The 19,568-nt window shown below is 58.2% G+C and overlaps 1 protein-coding gene across 2 annotated transcripts in view; it reads left to right on the forward strand.

The window, feature by feature from the left end:
- Positions 1-19,087: 19,087 nt before the first annotated feature.
- LRIG2 (leucine rich repeats and immunoglobulin like domains 2) overlaps positions 19,088-19,568 on the forward strand; it is a 28,781-nt gene continuing 28,300 nt past the window's right edge. Inside the window, exon 1 of one of the 2 annotated variants that reach the window (XM_032710734.1) lies at positions 19,088-19,130. The gene's annotated coding sequence lies outside the window, so the exon portion shown is untranslated. The remainder of the gene's footprint in view (positions 19,131-19,568) is intronic. The other variant, XM_032710733.1, reaches the window with a different exon arrangement.

Genomic DNA, 19,568 nt, shown 5'->3' on the forward strand with positions numbered 1-19,568 from the left:
AATGACGCTAATTGTCTTCTGGGTCGCATGTCTAATGCTCTAATTTGTTTTAGAGCCGAAAGAAGAGTGGTGTAGCGGTGTAGTGGTGCTGGGAGCCAAGGGAGGGAAAGAAGGGAATAAGCAGTGACACTCCACAGATGGAGACGGAGCAGCTGCAGGGAGATGCGAGCGCTTCCATATCAAAGGAACCGCTGCCCCTCCATCGCAGGGAGCGCGGTCACGGGTGTGCTCCGAGCATGTCGAGGCACTGAATGGGCCAGGTGCACTCGATAAAAGACCAGGCACTACAACCAACTCCTTCACCCACTTCTGAGGCGAGACACCGTAACCCAAAGAGCGAGTGGGTGGGAGGCTCCCTTGATCCATGTGTTTCTGTGTGACTGAGCAGGGAGAGGCCTGCGCTTTGTTTTGCGTAGACAAGAAGATAAATAATAATTCAAAGGGGCAATTTTGGATCAAACTCAAAGTGCCACTTGGCTCTGCTGTTCTTTAAGATCCTATCTGGGCTCAAGGGCTCTGTTCTGCTGGGGCCAGGCAGTGGGAAGTGCTGCAGGGGATTCCAGCCGGGACAGGGGCTTCCAGTTTCCTTTGAGGAGACCAGCGCCGCTGGGATGAATGAAGCCAGAGAGCGTGTCCTTCATCTGGCACTGATGTACAGTGCCCCAGGCATGTCTGGCTTTTAGAGCAATGCACAAAACAAGGGGCCAAGGATGGCAGAGCTCAGGTGAGCAGGGAGCTGCCAGAAAACTGATGGGCTGGACGGGCACATTAGAAGCCATAGGACAGCATTGCTGCTCCTGTTCCTGCTGCTTCTCCATCTTATAGAAAGTGGAAAGGAGTTCTTCCTGCTCTGTGCTGCTGCATTTTTTCTCCTTTAAAAGACGGATTTGATATTAATCCCATTAGGAATTTTTTTCTTGTGAGGAAAACAGGATATTGTTTCAGGATATTGGGCAACAAAGCTGTCCTTGAAAAGCAACGCTAAGCAGCCTTGCAGTCCTGCTTCTGACTGCATTTGTTGTGGACACTAATCAAGTTCAACGTCCGGGACAGCCAAACCATTTCACTCCCGAGTGAGAGAGAGGCCTTGGCAGAGCAACTGGAGTTCAGGTTTTCTGTGTTCCCTTGTAAATACTAAGGACCTCTAGTAATCTCAAAACATAATCACTAGCTCTGATTTCTCTTGTAATTAATGCCTCTAGCAGGTGTAAAGTCTAGCCCTCATCTGTCATGAACACACATGTCCTGCTTGATAAGAGAGATAACAACACAAGTCCTAATCCAGGAATTATTGGAAATCTCTTGGGAAAGTCTGTTCTATTGAGATATCCATCCTAGTTTCCTGACTAAGCTTTGGGAAAAGGTTTTCTGAACTTTTGGATTCACATTTCACTTCAACTGAGCTTCCAAGCTCTCTGAGTTTACCCGTCATAGCAACCCTGTGACAATGGATGGGGAAGAGAAAGCGTCGGAGTGCCGTCCCCAGGGAACACACAGGTTCTCTTCTGCTGGATGATGCAGGCACAACATTGTTCAGGGGTGTGTTGGTGTAACAGCCTCTGTCATTGTTTAGAAAATAATCTGCCTTAGGAAGAAAGTGCCTGCCAAGATACTCAAAATGGCCACTAATGCCACAGAAAAACTTTGCGGTTGTGGTCATTTTACGCTCAATTAGGGCAACACTTCCTCTCACCTGCCTGGGCTCCTGTTACTGCTCTGTCCCTGCCTGTGTCAGGCTCACACACATGTTCCCCGGGGACACAGACCATCCCTTAGCAAGGCTGTATCTCCCCAAAGTGGTCCCAAGTCCCTCAGATCCTGACACTTGTGGCCTGCATCCACCAGCATGAAAAGCCCAATACGTGTTACCCAGTGGCAGTGGAGATGATTCCTTGTCAAAATTGGCTGTAGCAGCACAGTGTGCCCAGTGAGTGGTGAGACAGACAGTGATTTAGGTCAGGAGAGGATGTGAGGCCAGCAGAAAGGGGACAATCTCCCATAGCCTCTCCCAGGAACCCTGACTGAAGGGAACTGCCGCCTCCCCATGAGCCCTCAGGGAAGGGGAGTGAGGAGGATGGTGTGGGGTGGTGGCAGTCAGAGGCACATGGCAGCAGGTCATCTGGTTTCACTGTTCCAGATGGGAAGAGGGTAACTGTGCCCCGCGGAGAGCTTTGCTTGCTGCATCTGCTTTGGCCTGGCTTTGCTGCATCCTGCCTAGGAAAGGGAAGGCTGTGCTGTGCCGTGTGCTGGCTCCAGCCACATCTCAGCAGCTGCCACACCTGCTCTTCTCTGCCAGGAGAAGCATCCTGTGCTTGGAGAGCTTGTCTAGAGTTAAGGGACACATGGAGACCACCTGGCAAATGTTAAGTGATGTCACACATCGCTGTGGTCCTCCCTTGTCCTTTGCACTGCGCCTCCTCCTCATCCTGCAGGGTGAGATCTCTCTGGCTCTGTTCCGTGGGCCCTTCATGCTGCAGCCTGCACCAGCAGGCCACCTTTTGCCAAGGAGCTTATCTGGCATGAGAAATAGTATCTCTGTTCCTCCTCCCTCTCCATCCTTGGAGCCAGAGGAAAGTGATGCTGTTTGATGGTTTGATGTCCTTTCCAATGCTAATTCAACGCTCTGTGAGGACTCATGAGGGTCTCCACTCGCTCTTCGAGGAGTGTGGGGGCTGCTGTCCTTCACTGCAGATTGCCATCCCATATGTTCCCAACACGATGACTCGTTCTTTCCATGCTCTCCTTCCTCATTTCCCTGGTGCTGGCCGCCTGACAAGCACGTCTTGGCAGTGCCAGTCCTCCTCTCAATCAGGCAACTCATCCTTTAGGGTCTATAGCCAGTGCTGCCAGTGCCTCCATGCAGGCAGGGGAAGGGGCTGGTGTCTCCTCTGGCACGGGGGGCTGAGTTCTGTGCTTGGGGGGGGCTAATCTCACCCCAGGGAGCAACAGCCCACTGTGCTGAAGGGGACACAGAGGTAATGCTGCTGGAGGGACACCCAAATGCATCCCAGCCACACTGCTGTCCTCTTGGAGCTGGGGTCACTCAAACCAGTCTGACCAGAGCGAGATCCTGTTCTGCTACGTACACCAGATGCTGGGATCATCTTTCTCCAAAAGCTTTCTGGCAGAGCTGGGGACCCCTGAGGCAAGAGGCAGGGGGACCAGGTCAGGCCATATCAAGGGGTGTACCTCCCACGGTGTCCAGCCCTCCCATGGGATCACTGCTGTCCCAGAACATGCTGTTTTAATGACTGTATTCCTGTTCTTGGGGTGGGGAGGAAAAGGTGGGGGCTCTGCAAATAATTTAACCATATCCTGCACCAAATAACTTCATATGTCAATAACACTACCTCACCTGCATTTCACTCTCCCTTGTATCCCTGCCCAGAGAGCCTGTTTCCTCCTGGCTTCAGCCTGCCTTGTGTGATCCCTGGCTGTCAGAGGCTGGTGGCATTCCTGGCCATGTCTCTTGATCTCCAAACAGGCTGCAGCACCTCTCCCTCTTCATACAACGCATCTTTAGGATCAGATTCCACTCCTGATGTGTTTGGTGACTGGGCTGCTTCTCAGAGAGTGGCACCTTCAGTGAGCTCAGGGTAGCATTACCATGGGGATGAGCTGGAGATCCGGGCTGTGCTCCAGCTCTGGTCCTGCTTTGAAGCATCTACAGCAGCTGTTTCCTTGGGATGTTGCACAAAACCCAGCTTTTCTCTGTAGTACTTGACATTTTTGGTCCTGCGTCATCTCGGAGGAACTTGGGGCACTCTTGGGGGTCTGAAGAGGAAGGGCAAGGATTGCAGGCAGGCTGAGAGTCAAGAGGATTGCCAGTTGGCCCTGACTCCTGTGGAGGTGCCTCTCCGTCCCCATCTGCACTGCTCCCACCACACAGTCACACCGAGTTACCCACAGCACTGGGACAGCCATTCCTGCTGCCTCCAGTGACCGGCAGCCTCAGCCCTCCCAGCTTGGGGGAAATCACTGGAGAGACCCACTTGGTGCTTTGGGACTTGAATGTGTGGAGTCCAGGGATACCCAGACCAGGGCTGCATCAGTTATAGAGAAGGAGGAGGCTGAAACAGAGGGCGAGCACTGGCCAGGGCGAGTGCCAGGACCTGGGCATGAGTCACCTTATTCCCAAACCTTCTACAGCCTCAGTTACCATCAGGCCACTCCTGCTGATAAACAGGGCTGAGCACTCCCGCCCCACAGCACACAGTGGATGTCTTGCCTGGGTGCTCCCCTCCCAAGCCACAGCATGGCCAAGAATGGCCACCAAGATGTGGCCACGAATGGCCACCAAGACGTCACCAAGACGTCCCCGTGGGGGAGGCAGCGAGGGCCGAGCCAAGTGCCTGCTGAGAACAGACAAAACACAGCCCCCAGTATTTGTCCTGAAACCTGCCCAGAATGGCTTTGGCCTCGATGAGTCTGGAGGATTATTTTCCTTAGGTATTTTTAAACTGGAGCCTGGCAAGTACCAGAGGGCTGGGATTTCCTGGCTTGAGCCCACGGCCGTGGACGGCGTGGAGCCGGAACCTGCCACTCCACCTGGGAGCCCTGTTTGCCAGTGCAGCTGCACTGGGATGGCCAAGTTGGCAAGCACTTCGGAAGAAAACACTGGTGGAGAAGGCCATGAGGGTCACCCCAGGGTCATGTGTCCAGCCCCCTGGGGCTGAGCACCCATCCATCCTTGAGGGAGGCACCAAGACCTCCTCCTCTGCCAGGCTGGCACCAGTGCAGATCCCTGTGCTGTGGAGCCTGGGCTGCTCCATGTCTGGGAGCCTGTCAGGGAGGAAAGGCAGAAGCTGCAGGGAGGAAGGCAGGGACATGCTCCCATTCTCCTGCACCACTAAAGGGGATGCAGAGCCCTCACATGAGCTCCTGGTGGTTCAGACTGAGTGTCTGAGCAGGAGCACCTCTGGAGCCACATTTGTGTGTGGAGTGAGCATGACCCTGCTCATGGGGCTGCGGGGAGGTAGAGGGGACAACAGTCTGTGTATCTGTTCCCTGGCATCCCTGCCCAGGTGCCCCTGCCACTCCTGCCCAAAGGGATGGCAGCAGTGTGGGACCATCCAGCCCCACTCTCCCTCTCTGGGCCGGCTCAATACCTGAATATTCCCCCAGAATATCCCCCCAGAGCCCATCAGTGATGAGAAGGGAGAGAAAGGCAGGACCTGTGGCATGTTGTTCCAGCAACACCTCAGACGGAGCAGCCGCCTGTCCCTTCCCTGCAGACACCACTTTCCTGGCCACATTCCCAGCACTGCCACAGGGCACTGGGCACTGCTCTGCTGTGAGATCACGGGGCACAGGGGAGAGCAGAGCCTGGCTCAGAGGAGCAGGGGAGGTGTTTAAATACCCAGCCCCCAGCCCATCAGGTTGCAAGGAGGTGATATGGATAACAGGAAAGCAAATGCTGGCAGTTTCCTCACGGCTGCTGTTTCCATCTTCCCCTCGCTGGTAGGGCCTGGCAGCAGCATGGACACGATGTGCTCTCATCCTGCACTGTCAGCACACAACCCATTGTGTCCACGTGTAAATACACATTTGTGCTGCTTGTTCCAAAACCCCACTTGCTTCGTTCCCAAAGAGCCAGGACTGACAATGTCAGGAAAGCCTCTGTCCCCCTGGCTTTGTTCGACTGTGCTTGTTTGGAGGAAAGATCCCCGGAGAGGAGCTCGCAGCCGCTCCGTGCCCTGACACAGGCTTGCTGCTGACAGGGAGCAGCCCCCAGCTGTGGGCAGGCAGGACACCCTGCAGGCTCTGCTCCCTCCTGCCCAGCCCTGGGAAGGAGGGAGCAGGGAGCAGTGCCCATGGTTGGCACTGGGGCCCCAGGCACTGGCCGGAGCCCGTCCCAAAGGCTCACTTGGAGCGGCTTCTTCTGAAGTGAGTCAGGTGCTTTCCCTGCACAAACACAGGCCTAAGTCTGGCACCACCAAAGTACACTGACAGCTGGAGGCAGCCCTGGCCCCAGGACAGGCTTTGGGGACTTCGCCTTTTGCTGCCTTTTGCCTTTTGAGAGTGGGGCAGGTGGGGATTTCATGCCATGCCAGCAGCAAGGCTCGGAGTGGGAGGCAGGTGGTTTGTCCCTGGGAAACTGATGCTGCTGCTTCTTCAGGGGCCTGGTCACTGCCACATTCACCACTCATCAGCAGCCACTCCACCCCACTAGAATGCTCTGCCCATTCTACCCTCTCTGCCCACTGTGCACGTCATCATAGCACCATAGAAATATTTGGGTTGGAAGTGACTTTACAGATAATTTCATTTCCAAACCCCCACCATGGGCAGGGATGCCACTCACTAGATCAGGTCCCACTCCTCTCTCTGAAATAGTGCTGTCCATAGTGGTGAGCAGCAAGAAGGTTGTTTTGGGAGTGAAAACACATTTACAGACCTCAAATCCTGCCTTGCAAGTCCACGTTAACACGGATAAGGTTTGGGTAAACACTGTGAAGTGTCCATCCAAACTAGCTCCTGATGGCAAATTCAGTCCTGCCTCGTTCACATGCTGTTTGTGTTGGTCTTACACACACTCCAGTGGCTGAGCTCTACAGGCAGGAGGAATTGCATAAAGCAATTTAATGAGCCTTATGTGCAAGCCAGAACTGCTTCCTCACCTGGGCAGGTGCCCTGTGAACTGACTTCTGACCCACTGTGGCAGCACAACCACCCACAGCTCGACTGCTACATGGGCACAGGGCGGGTGCACCGTGCTGACTCCAAAAACCCTTAGCAGAAAATCCTTGCAACAACCCCAGCAACAAATTCCAGATCTTCCATAATCAGAGAACAGGGTTAAATGTGCCTAATAAGCTGCTCGTTCCGAATTGCCATCCCCGCTCTAATAACAGCTGATAAGCCAGTCTTTTGTGGGACAACAAACATTTCTGTTATTCCCCAAGCCCAGCTTGGGGATAAATAAAGCCAGCCCTTGTTTTAAAGCAGGAGGTCATGCTTCATCTTAGGATAAAGGCGCTGCTACCCTTTGCCTGGTTTACAGGCTTAAAGGAACAAAATGCACTGAGTGACACAAAAAGTCAGAGAAAATTAGAAAATTAGAGCAGGAGCAGCTGAAGACAAGTCAGACACAGTGGCACTGAGCTCCCTCCACATGTGTGTTTAGCAGATAATTTGTTATCATCCCAGTTCAAAGTTAACCTGCTGGAAAGCTGCTGGGGGAGATTTGGCTGATCTGCGGTGTTTCAGATTTCCATGTTTCAGCCGGGCACAAACAAACTAAAAAACACCCTAGAAGCTTGTTTTTGATTAAACCTGTTTCTGCCGGGTACAAATACTTATTTTCTGGGTGGAAGTTCGTTATGGCACAAGCACCAAAGATGATTAATCCCCGGGAACACGCACACTGCGTGCCCGGAGCTGTGGCTCGGGCGGTGGCAGCTCTTGATGGTGCCTTTTTTTCACTTCCCCATCCCGAGGGAGAAAGAGGAAGGAGGATGACACTTTCCTACCACCCTCTAGCTTGGGGGATCCGGGCACTAGCCCTGGTGGGCTGGGGTCTCACACCCCTGCACCGGCCACCCTCCCCTCCGGGCAGTGCCCCGAGTGCCCGTTTGGCTGCGGGTGCCCCAGTGCGGGACAGTCTCCATCAGCTCCATCTCGTCTGGGCAGTGGCAGGAAGCTGCGGTCGCTCGCGGTTGTTTGTCTGCCCCAGCTCATCTGCTATTCTTACACACGTCGGGGGGGCGAGCCGTGTTTTCGCTGCCTCTGTTCGCCTCCGTTATGCCTTGGAAAAGCGTCCAACTGTGGTGCAGGGAGCGCAGGGAGCGGAGGGGGAGGCGCGGGGTCCGGGCTCGCAGGAGGTGTTTGTCACAGGGCCAGCAGCAGCCGCAGACCCCGCTCCCAGGTCTCCTGCAGTACCCCAGCCCCGCCAGCCCCCTCTGCCTCGCAGGGTGCCCTGACTGTGCTTCCCCGGGGTGTTCAGGGCTCGGGTCTCCCAGGAGGGAGAATTTCCCTCTCTAGGTCTGAGCTCTGCCGAAACCAGCCCAGCACTGGTGCTGCATTCCGGGCTGGGTGGCCACCTCTTCCCTCTGCCCAGGGGTGACACCCCAGCCCCAGTGCCACCAGGGCAGGAATGGCCACACTGCCACATGCCAATGCTCCTCGTGCACCCAGGGCTCAGTGCCCTGCCACAAAGCCCGGGCACCATGTCCCAGCCTCTTGTGTGCCTTGGAGAACCCCAGGTCCCAGTTGGCACCAGCCACCCTTGACTAACTGACCCCTCCTCTGCCATCTGGTCTCAGACTGAGCCTCGGCAAAGGGAATCCCGGGCAGGTCCTCATGTGTCACCAGCCATGGGCACAACAGGGCTGGGCGTGCACGTGGCTGTGTAATGCCATAACGAGATTACCCTGTGACATGATGGCTGTGAAATAATCCACGGTATCATTCAGTAAATCCCGGGATCCAATTACCCTCCCACATGACACCCCTTCCCGGGCACGGGGAGGCCGGGGGGCTGCAGCCCAGCTCCCTGCCCCTCCAGCAGCCTCCCGCTCGCCTCCTCCGCTCGGTGCCGCGGTGTCATTTGAGATTATCAAAGTTTGCGTTTCCCCGCGGGAGCCCCGACCCTCTGCCAGGCTCTGCTGTGTTTCCTCGCCCGGCTGATCGTTCCCCAGCACCGCTGCCCAGCCAGCCTCAGCTCCCTCACCACCCTGGCAGCACCTGACCAGGCTGAGCAGCTCCCGGAGGGGGCCAGCCTGGCTGCCCGGGGGCTTCCTCTGGGCACGGGAATGCAGAGCACGCTGCGGCGCTGCACCCAGGGAGCCCCCGCGCACTCCCACGGCAGCGCTGCTGTTTGCAAACATTTTTATTTATTTTATTTTTTCCCCCAAGGGCATTTTCCTGGCCCTGGCAGCTGCTCCCTGCAGCCAGCGTATCCCTTTCTGTGAGAATAAAGCCCGGGGCACAGGTACGGCGGTGCCAGGGCACGCACGGTGCCCCGCGGCCGGCCCGGCGCGCTCCTGGCCCTGGCAGGTGTTCAGACACCGGCGCTGCTGCCAAACCAGGCGGGGAGTGTGGCCAGCTGCAAATTTCGGCTTCGTTCTCTTGGAGCCGTTGAATCGCTGGCCGCCCGCCAGGGTTGTTATTTGTTAGTCTAAGTGTTGGTTCTTGGTTTGTTTTTTGTTGTTTTTTTTCCCAAGTGAATTTCAAGCTGGATCCGGGCGGGGTGGGGTGGGGTGAGAGGGGGAACACCTTGATATCTTCAGGGTGGGAGGAGTGGGGGTGAGGGCAGGATGCTGTGGACTGGTCTGCCCTGCCCGAGAGACCCCAGGCAGCAGGGCAGTGGGCTGCAGTGGTGCTGGCAGAGCCTTCACACCAGGATACCTTTAATTTTGCATCCCTCGTGAGGGAATACACCTGAAACTCCCACTCCCGTGGTGGAATCCATGGACCAACCTATCTGGAGAACAGTCTGAACCTGTGCATATCCCTAAAGCTGCACAGGCCTTGATGAGGTGTCAGAGGCTGTGACCCCAGGTGTGGATCCCTGGGGCGAGCAGGGGATTCGTAACACCCATTTCTACCTGAAAAACCCCAAAATCCCATCTGAGGCAGGGCTGAGGCCATATCAAGGCTGGGGGCTGTGTCCCAGCTGGATGCTGGAGCCCACAAACTCTGGCCCTGCTCCGAGCTCCCACACTGCACACTCACCCTCTGGCACGGGGGATGCTCTGAGCTGCAGCTTCAGGCTCGGCCAGTTTGCACTTGCTGAGTCCAGGGGTGCAGGCAGGTCCCTTGGAAAAGCACCTGGCTCCTGCATCCAGCAGAACCATGGGCAGAGCTCACGGTGGGCTCCCACTCTGCAGGGTGGCCCTGGGTGCCAGCAGGAGCCACCACAGCGCCCGTGACCTGCCCCGGGGGCAGCAGCCCCGGCTTCCAAAGCTCTGTGAGCAGAGTCAGGAAACAAAACAAAACAGGGGCAATTTGCGGGGGAAGAAATTGCTTCTCCCCCTTGGAAACCTGAGCCTCAGATCCATTGGTCTCCAGAGAAGGGAAACAAAGGCTTTGGGAGGGAAGGGCCAGGCAGCTGCCTGGGAGGGCAGGGAGCTGTGGAGCAGGGATGGAACTGTGGCCAGAGGCAAGTGACAGCAGGAGGGGGCTCTGGCAGGGGCAGGGCAGAGGGGACTGGAGCATGTCCTGTCATTCTCCCCCGCATTTCCCAGCTTCCCACGGTCTTCCCTGCCATTGTTCGGCAGCCCCGGGGGTGAGGCACGGCGTGGAGAGAGGCTGCCCTTCCTCCCTGCCTCCTGCCTGCCCTTCCGTCCAGGACATGTGCCACCAGCTCCTCAGGGACACGGGTCTGGGACACCCTCTGCTCCTGCCTGCCCTGACACCCCTCCACTGTGGGGAGCAGCAGCTGGCTCGTCCCAGGACAGGGTGGCAGCGACCAGCACCTCCCCAGGAGCCAGTCCACGGCCAGGAACAGGGTCAGGATCCGGCCCCACACAGCCAGGGACACCCACAGCAGTCAGAGGGGCTCTGGCAATCCCCTGGTGCCCCACGGGCCTCTCTGTTTAGATGGATAAATCCTCCGTGATCCCATCTGCAGGCAAAGCCATTTCTGTCACGTATCCTCATTCCCCTGACATTAATGTGGATTTTGTAAGGGACGTTTCCACTGAGCTGCATGAGTGTCTTTCCTGTGGCTCAGCAGTGGCCACTCCACGGCCACCACAGCCACACCAACACCTCTGTCCCAAAGGCAATCCCAGCCCACATCATGGCAGATTGAAAGGCTGCTCCTGCTGATGGAGTGGGAGAGACATCAGTGCCCAGCACGTGGTGCAGTGGCCTGCAAATCTGTGCTGGGGGGCCAGTCCAGACCCTTGGACACTGACCCCACTGACACTGAGCACAGAGCTGGCAGCTCATAGCCCAGGAATCCTCGCAAGCAGCAAAGGTACCGGGCAGGGAGGCATGTGGGAGCCCTCAGTGCTGCAAGTCCCACACGAGCCTGAAAGATTAATGACCTTTTTCCAGTGTTTGCTTTAGGCAGAGGCTCGTGCTCCAGGGCTTTGCTCAGATAAGGGTCTGGTATGAGAATGAGCTCCCCTGGTGAGGTGCAATTTGGAGAACTTGAATGGGGGCTCCAAAACCGGTTGCAAAGAAGGAGATTAAGATCAGTATTTGTCCTTTTCTTTTCCTTTTTCCTTCCTAGTAGAGCAAAAATATTCCTGTTTATTGCTATAAACCCTTGGGGGCTGTATGGTAAACTCCCAGCGGGAATTACTGTCTCAGGAGATCAGAGATCCCGAGAACATCCCCTTGCCAAATTTACACTTATTGTTACCTCTAATCAGCCTTGTTTATCTCTCCCTGCGGTGGTATTTGGGCAACCAGCTCAGGTCAAACACGGGGCAGTTCCCTTATTGTTACCAGATATCCCAAATCTGCCTTCAGGCCACACTGAATCCCTCACTTGTGGACACCTTTCCTCACGCCTCTCCCAGATCCTGGCTCTGGGATCCTGTGTGTCAGGGCCCAGTGAGCAAAGGGCTGCTCCTGCTCCAAGGGAGCTGCTGGGAAAAGACCAGGAGAGGAGGAGACCACGTTATCCCAACCACAGCACAGCCCCCAGGCCTCCCCAGCCGCTCAGCTGCGACGCCTGGGTGTGCTCACACCCTCCCTGCTCTATATTCTTCCTAAGAAAATAAAGCATCACTGTCCTATTAATTATGTGAGTTCTGGAGCAATATTTTTCCCAGAGTCACCTACTGGTTCACATATTCGTTTTCCAGGCAGCTTAGCCAGTAGCCTGGCAACAGGGTGACCTTATGCTCTGCTCAGCTTTGAGCATTTTATTAGCCACACTGGACTCTCTCCACTGCTCCATATTGCGGAGTCCCTCATTAGTACAATTAATAAGCTGCTTCTGTCAATTCAATCAAATGCCAGGCTCGACAGCAGGAGAAAGCTTTGGCAGATCAAGTAGGGGAGATTCTGGGTAGCACTGGGAAATTGTAGGAAACCTTTCATCTCCCCCAAGGAGCCGAACAAGAATGGAATTGTGGGATTGGGATTCTCTCAGGTCATGTTTATTTATCGCTGGCTCGTTAGTATAATAAATCAGGTCCCCTGTCACTTTGAATGAAGTCATAGGTTTGCTGGAAGGAACTTGGCAGAACACCTTGATATTATTAGTGGTGGTGTGGACAAAGCCCCATGAAAGGCGATGCCCTGGTTGGGGCACACGGACACCCTCACACGCACTGGGGGCCGGTGCGGTCATCCCAGGGGACGGGGATGGTCTCGGGACACACCACGCAGCATGTCCCAGGTAGCTGGTAACCACAGGAAGGGATGCTTCTCCCTGCTCCTGTGCCTGCTCCAGGAGACACGCATGGTGGGAGACATCCCTGTCCTGTGCCTGCTCCAGGAGACACACATGGTGGGAGACATCCCCGTCCTGTGCCTGCTCCAGGAGACACACATGGTGGGAGACATCCCCGTCCTGTGCCTGCTCCAGGAGACACACATGGTGGGAGACATCCCTGTCCTGTGCCTGCTCCAGGAGACACACATGGTGGGAGACATCCCTGTCCTGTGCCTGCTCCAGGAGACACGCATGGTGGGAGACATCCCTGTCCTGTGCCTGCTCCAGGAGACACGCATGGTGGGAGACATCCCTGTCCTGTGCCTGCTCCAGGAGACACACATGGTGGGAGACATCCCCGTCCCGGCCCCGCTCTCCACGCGTGTCATCAGTGCAGAGCACTGTGGGTGATGTCCTGCATCCACAGTCACGTGGATTGGGCACATGTGACAGCACTTTGCCTTTCACACCTCTCTGTGTCCTGCCAGACTTTGTCCCTGGCTCTGACGTCGGTGTGCTCTTTGGATCTCATGCTGACTCCTGGAGCTCCTGCCGTGGCGGTGCCAAGAGCTGCTGGACAGGACACGGCTGTGGGGCACAGGGCCCGGTGCTCACATGGCTGCAGCTCCTGAGCCTCATCCCTGTGCCCTCTGAGCAGGACCTGCCAGCAGCAAGGGATGAGAAGGTGGCTTTGAAGAGCCTTTGGTGTGGCACTGCCCCAAGCACTCTGTCGTGGTGGTCGGCCAGAGATGCTGGGCAGTCACGGTCTCTTTCTCCCTGCCTGGATCCAGTGCTTTTCCACACCAGAGAGCAGATCTACAGGGTGGTTCCAGCCCTATCACTGGAAATAATGCTGGGTGACGGCAAGGAAGAGTTGTGGCTGGTTCCATAGGCTGAGTGCCCCAAATAAAGTAACATCACAGGTGTATGTCCCAAAAACATTCCTCAAATAAATTCCCCAGGGAACCCTTTGATCTAGTCTGATGGTGAAAACGTAAACGTGAATAAAGCCAGAATTTTTAAGAGATTGATTTCCATTTAGTTTAAATATAGCTTAAAGACTATAAACCAACAGCTCTGTTTTGTTGTTTAATTCATCACAGTATTTGGTCTCTATGCTGGGATAAATATTAAACTGCTCCTAATTTTTTTTCCCCACTTTCACCACAGTCTCTGCACTGAACCTGCACCACCCTTGAAACGTGAGGATTCCCGACTCAGCTGTGTGCTGCAGAGCATTCCCCAGGCCAAACCCTTCCCATTCCCACCCCATCCCCAGTCCATAAGAGCCTGGGGAGTGCCTGGGGCCATGCTCCTGCTCATTAGCTCTCCTGACTCCAGCTGACCTATAAATGCTGAAGGAAACAAAACAAACTGCTGGGAGGGAGAGGAAGGGCTGTAGGTGTTGGCCATATGTCAGCAGAGCCAAGATGAGGATGCTATTGTGTTGCACTGATTTCCCTGGAAAAAAAACAGGCCTGGATATCTCCTTACTGTTCCTGGGAAGCACTTGATGACCGGGAGGGTGTGGATTTCGGGGCAGCCCAAAGGCTGCGGGGGGGTTTGGGGCTTTTGCTGTTACTTCATGATGATGCTGTGACTGTGACCCTGAGCAGAGAGGACTGCAAACCCACAGCTCTGTGTCTCCTGCACAGCAGCAGTGCTGGATGAGGCACTGGTGCCCGACTCCAGCTCACATGGCTGGCAGTGCCAAGGCTTGGCTCTGGCTCTGGACCAGAAAACAGCGTCTGAAAGGATGTGCAGACACTGCACTTGGAGAGCTGCAGGGACAGAGGCACATCAGCTGCTGTGGGTGGTGGTCCAGTGGCCACCAAACCCACAGATCTGGGGCCAGGGGGAGGTTGTGGCAGCAGGATGTCTCCATATGTGCTGTGAGCAAGGCCTGTGAGCCCTGGCCAGGCCCACGGCGGCTGCTCTTTGGACTTTGCCGGCCCTTTGAAGGGCAACATCAAAAGTCCAGTCCTAGTTTGTTGTCAGAGTGGATGTGGGAAGCTCAGTGTCCCTCTCCAGCCTTTGGGTTGACCCTCTGGAGCGGGTGTGTGGCAGGTTGCTGCATCCTGAGGGTGCTCAGGGGAGGCAGCAGTGCCACCAGTCCTGGCACTCACCCCTTCCTCCCAGCCAAGCACAGTGCCCTGGATAAGAGGGCACATAGCCAGGATCACCCACTTCCATCCCACCCCTCAGGGCTGGGGTGGTGCAGACACCCTGGGAATGGGCTGGAGGGGATGGGGACACTCCACCAAGTCTCAGTCAGAGCCCAGCCACGCCCCAGCCCCTGGACCAGCCTCATTCCTTGAGCATCCCTGTGCTGTCAGGAGGGTCTGTGGGTGATGGAGTCCTCCCAGCACTGCCAGTTGTCTCCAAGGCTTCTCAGGCAAATCATATTTCAAAGTCTGGCCTAACCCACCACCTGAGCATCCCATGGATCCCCAGTCACTGCCCTTGCTCAGCATGGTACATGGGAGGCTATCTGGGGACACAATGCTGTCCCTCTCCTGCACCACAGGGGAACCTCCTGCATCCGCCACCCCTGGACAGCCAGAAAATGCCCCCTCCCTCCTTATCTTTCCTTAGCAGCAGGGGTCTTGGCATCTCCTTAGCCCCCGTTTCCTCTCCCAGCTCCTGTTGACACGGTGGCCGTGGGAGAACAATGGGGCCAAGGGCAGCAGAGAGACACCCTGTCCCTTCCTCTGGCTGCCCGCTCACCCTCCTGGGCACAGCTGGGGTACCAGACCCCACAGACCCACAGCACAGCTGGGGCAAAGCCAGGGCAGGGTGACCCCACAGGGGAGCCACAGCCTGGGCAGTCTGGTGCTGCCCCACCCCAACACCACATCACCGGGCATGAGGCCACCTGGATGCCTGTGGAGATGAGGGAAGGGACACAGAGGTGTCACTCTGTGCTGGTGAGGCCCCCAGAGATGGGAGAACAGGGCTGTGAGGGCGACAGGGGCAGACAGAAAAGTGGCTGGTCAGGGATTGTGGGGAGAGAGGGGGGTTTATTGTGAGTTATTGGCCAGGCTGGCACCCTCTGCCTTCCAGCAGAGTTGCTGGCACGAAGGACAACATTAAATAAAGAGCCTGTTCCAGCCCGTGCTTTTCAAGGCCAGCAGGTTTAAAAACCTCCCTGGAATTCCAGCCTGTGAGGAGCAGGGAGGTGAAGTCGCCCTTATCTGCAGGGAGTGCTGGTCAGGAAGAGCCTTGGGTGCTCCCGAGGAGCGGCCAAACGCCCGGAGGTGCAGCAGATACCGTCCAGCCAAGGTCAGAGTCCCACTCCGAGCCAGTCACGAGCGTTCCCGAGGGCAGCGAGGAGGGAGCACACCTGTGGGGCTGGGAATCCAGCACCTCCCAGTACCTCTTGGCACCCTCTCAGCACCCGCCGACACGCCCAGCCCGGAGCTGGGTTTTTGCTCAGCTCTCGCAGGACCACCCAGGCTCCTCCGCCGAGGCTCGTGTGCCATCCAGTGGTGAAGGCCCGGCTCCAGCACAGGCTGAGCCTTCCCACGCTGCAGCTCAGCGCCGAGGAGAGAATGCTGGGCTGGAGACATGCTGGCCTGGAGCCTGGGAAGCATCTCCCCAGGGAGGAGCCTCTGCAGAGGCTGCAGACAGCAAGGGGATGTGCTGAATCTCAACTGCCACCCAGCCAAGGAGGCATTCCCAGGCCAGGGATGCTCCTGGAAGGACTGGGGGGCTCTGGCAGATGCTGCAACAGGATCCCAGGCTTCCCCTCGGGATGCTCAGGGAGCAGTCCAGGTGCTGGGAGAGGAGAGTGGCCCAAGGGGGATGAGCAGGGCTGGGCTGCAGCAGAGCCTCCTGCACCTGCCATGGGGACCTGTGAGTGACCTGTGATGGGGAAGAAGGACACTCCTCATCTCAGGGACAGGGAGACATGCAAGTGCTTCCCTGGAGAGCCCCTGGCCACTCCACCTCTCTTGAACCAGCCAGGGACAGGACAGGGACCGAGTGCCTCCCCCATGTTAAACCACACCAGCCCTGCTGGGCAGGCTGGAAGTACCTCCAGCAGGATCATTTTGTCTGGAACCCCCGGGTGTGCAACTGCCTCCTGCTCTGCAACGGCTTGTGCCCAAGCACAGTCAGCAGGGCTGGGATTTGGGGTACCTGGAGGGAAGCACAGGCAATCCTGGGCACACAGGAGGTGCCCTGCATACAGCAGCAGCCCTGCGCTCCCAGAGGCAGGAGGGGAGCCCAGGATTTCACTGCTAAATGGATGCTGTGGGCGACTGCACAGATTCCGGGAGCTGCACCGGATTGGGATTGGCAGAGGGAGGAGAGAGAGCTTGAAGGAACTTGGCTGGGAAGGCAGGGCCCCCAGCAGTGGCAGTTGCAGCTCCATGAATCACAGCAGGCTCCTTTCTGCTCGGAGGCATTAGGAGCAGCTCAACAATTAAGACTGGCTTCTATTAATATGCAAATTTATGCTACCATGGCAATACTCTTGTAAATGCAAATCGCAGTGGGAACTATTGTTGGAGAGACCTGTGCTGGACTTTGTCTGAGCAGATGCTCTTTATTGAGCTCCCCTGAGCCTGTGCCCTGGGCAGCCCGGACAGCACTTCCAGCAGCCACCCCGATGCAGGGAGCAGACTCCCAGCTGGCAGCATCCCTGTCCCTGCTTAGAGATGGGGCATGTTTGTACAGACCATAGAATCAGAGAACATCCTGAGCTGGAAGAGATCCATAAGGATCATCCAGCCCAACTCCTGGCCCTGCACAGGACACCCCAACAATCCCACACTGTGCCTGAGACCATTGTCCAAACACTCCTGGAGCTCTCCCAGCCTTGGGGCTGTGCCCACTGCCCTGGGGAGCCTGTTCAGTGCCCCACCACCCTCTGGGGGAGAACCTTTCCCTAATATCCAACCCAACCCTCCCCTGGCACAGCTCCAGCCGTTCCCTTGAGTCCTGTCGCTGGTCACAGAGAGCAGTTTCCTCCTCTCAGGTCTGAACAGCCCAAGTGACCTCAGCCACTCCCCGTATGGCCCCTCCAGACCCTGCACCATCTTCCCAGCCCTCCTTTGGACACTCTCTGACAGCTTTACATCGCTGCCAATGCGCCAGCAGCAACAGGGCAGGGCGGCTCAGCCTCGCTGCTCCGTGGGAATCTCCTTCCACCTGCCACCGGCATCCCATTCCAGTGTCTGCAGCCGGCAGCAGCCGTGCCCTGAGCCGCTCTGGGAAGCAGGGAAATGCGCGGCTCCCTCCGCCTTCCCCACGCAGCCAGACTCGCCCGGGGCAGGACCTGGCTGCTGCCCAGCCCCGCTGCGGGGCTGGGGCTGGCCCGGCACCGCGGGCGCTGCGAGCACCGGCACCGGCTTGCCCTGCCCGAGGGCAGCGCTGAGCTGCACATCCCGGCCCGAGGGCAGAGGATCGGGAATTTTTTTTCCCGAGCCTGCTCGGGACGGAGCCTCGGGCAGCCCCGCACCGACCGGGCGGGCTGGGTTCGCGGTGCCCGTGTCCCACGTCTCGCCCACTCCAGGCGGGCTGCGGGGCTGCCGTGCCCCGGGAGAGCCGGGCACACGCGTCCCTTCCCGGCCGGGGCCGGGACCACGAGGTGGCAGTGCCTGAACAGCACGGACGATGCCCGAGGCTCCCACCAGCTGTCTGTCTGTCCCACCACCTCGCTGTCTGCTAGGGGACATCTCCCCAGCGCCCGCAATCCCGGGACGGGGTGACACTCTGGCGACAACACCCGGCTCGTGGGGACAGAGAATCACAGGATGGTTCAGGTCGGAAGGGACCACAGCGGGTCACTTGGTGCCACCTCCCTGCCCATCCAGGGTCATCCCAGAGCGCACGGCACAGGGTTGTGTCCAGATTGTCTCCAGTAAGGGAGACTCCACACCCTCTCTGGGCAACCTGTTCAGCGCTCGGTCACTGCACAGTGAAGTTGTTCTTCCTCATGTTCAGCTGGAACTTCCAGGGCATCAGTTCCTGCCTGTGGCCTCTTGTCCCATTGCTGGGCACCCCCGAGCAGAGCCTGGCCCAGCCTCTGACCCTGGTGACACTGGTGGCCACCGACACGACATGCTCGGGTCGCCATCGCGACAGGGCGTCCCTTGTCCTGCCCCCGCCCCTTGGTAGCCCCGCCCCTCACTGCCCCGAGCTGTGAGCGGAGTGGGGCGGGGCTTGACGTGACCACGCCCTTCTCCGCCTTCAACAGACGTTACTATTGGGAGTGGGCGGGGCGAACGTAAGCCGCACCCTCTCTTGGCCCCGCCCCCTGCTACCATCGCCAGCGGGGAATGGGCGGGGCTTGCGATGGCTGCTCACCTCCTGACTCCGCCCCCCTCATCGTGGCCCCGCCCCCTCACCGCCTACACGGCGCGGTTGCCGAGCGAACGGGGCGTGGCTTGTGCTGCAGCCACGCCCCCTCTTGACCCCGCCCCTCGCTGCCGGCCCGCTGTTGTACCGCCCTGCGTGGGCGGGGCCGGCGCAAACCCCGCCCCTCGCCGCCTGCGCGCTGCGGTGTCCGCGGGCGGGCGGCGGGGCCGGGCCGGGCGATGCGGGGAGCGGGGCCGGCCGTGCGGGCCGCCCGCGGGGCGCTGCCGCCGGCCCTGCCCGTGCTGCCGCCGCTGCTGCTGGGGCTGGGGGTGCTGGCGGCCGCAGCGCTGTGTGTGCGGGCGGCCGCCGCCGAGCCCTGCGCCGCGCCCTGCTCGTGCCGCCGCGGCCTGCTGGATTGCAGCCGCCACCGCCTGCCCGGCGCGCCGGGCCCGCGCTGGATCCCGCCACTGCCCGCCGGCACCACGGGGCTGTGAGTGAGCGCCGAGGGGTGTGCACAGGCCCGGCGGGGGCGGGGGGTGCGGGCCTGGGGCCCGGCGGGGGCGGTGCGGGGCAGGGCATGAGCGGGGCGGGGGCTCGGGGCCCTTCTCGCTCTGTACGACTCCCTGACAGGAGGGGGGAGCCGGGGGGATGTCGGGCTCTGCTCCGGGGAATAAGGGACAGGAGGAGAGGACACGGCCTCAGGCTGTGCCAGGGGAGGGTCCGGTTGGACATCAGGAGGAATTTCTGCGTGGAAAGGGTGGTCAGGCCTTGGAAGGGGCTACCCAGGGAGGTGGTGGAGTCCCCACCCCTGGAGGTGTCCAAGGAAGGACTGGACGTGGCCCTCAGTGCTCTGGGCTGGGGGACAAGGTGGGCATCGGGCAGAGGGTGGACTCGATGGTCTCGGAGGTCTTTTCCCAGCTAATTGGTT

This window comes from Chiroxiphia lanceolata, chromosome 25, assembly GCF_009829145.1.
Source record: "Chiroxiphia lanceolata isolate bChiLan1 chromosome 25, bChiLan1.pri, whole genome shotgun sequence".
NCBI classification, from domain to species: domain Eukaryota; kingdom Metazoa; phylum Chordata; class Aves; order Passeriformes; family Pipridae; genus Chiroxiphia; species Chiroxiphia lanceolata.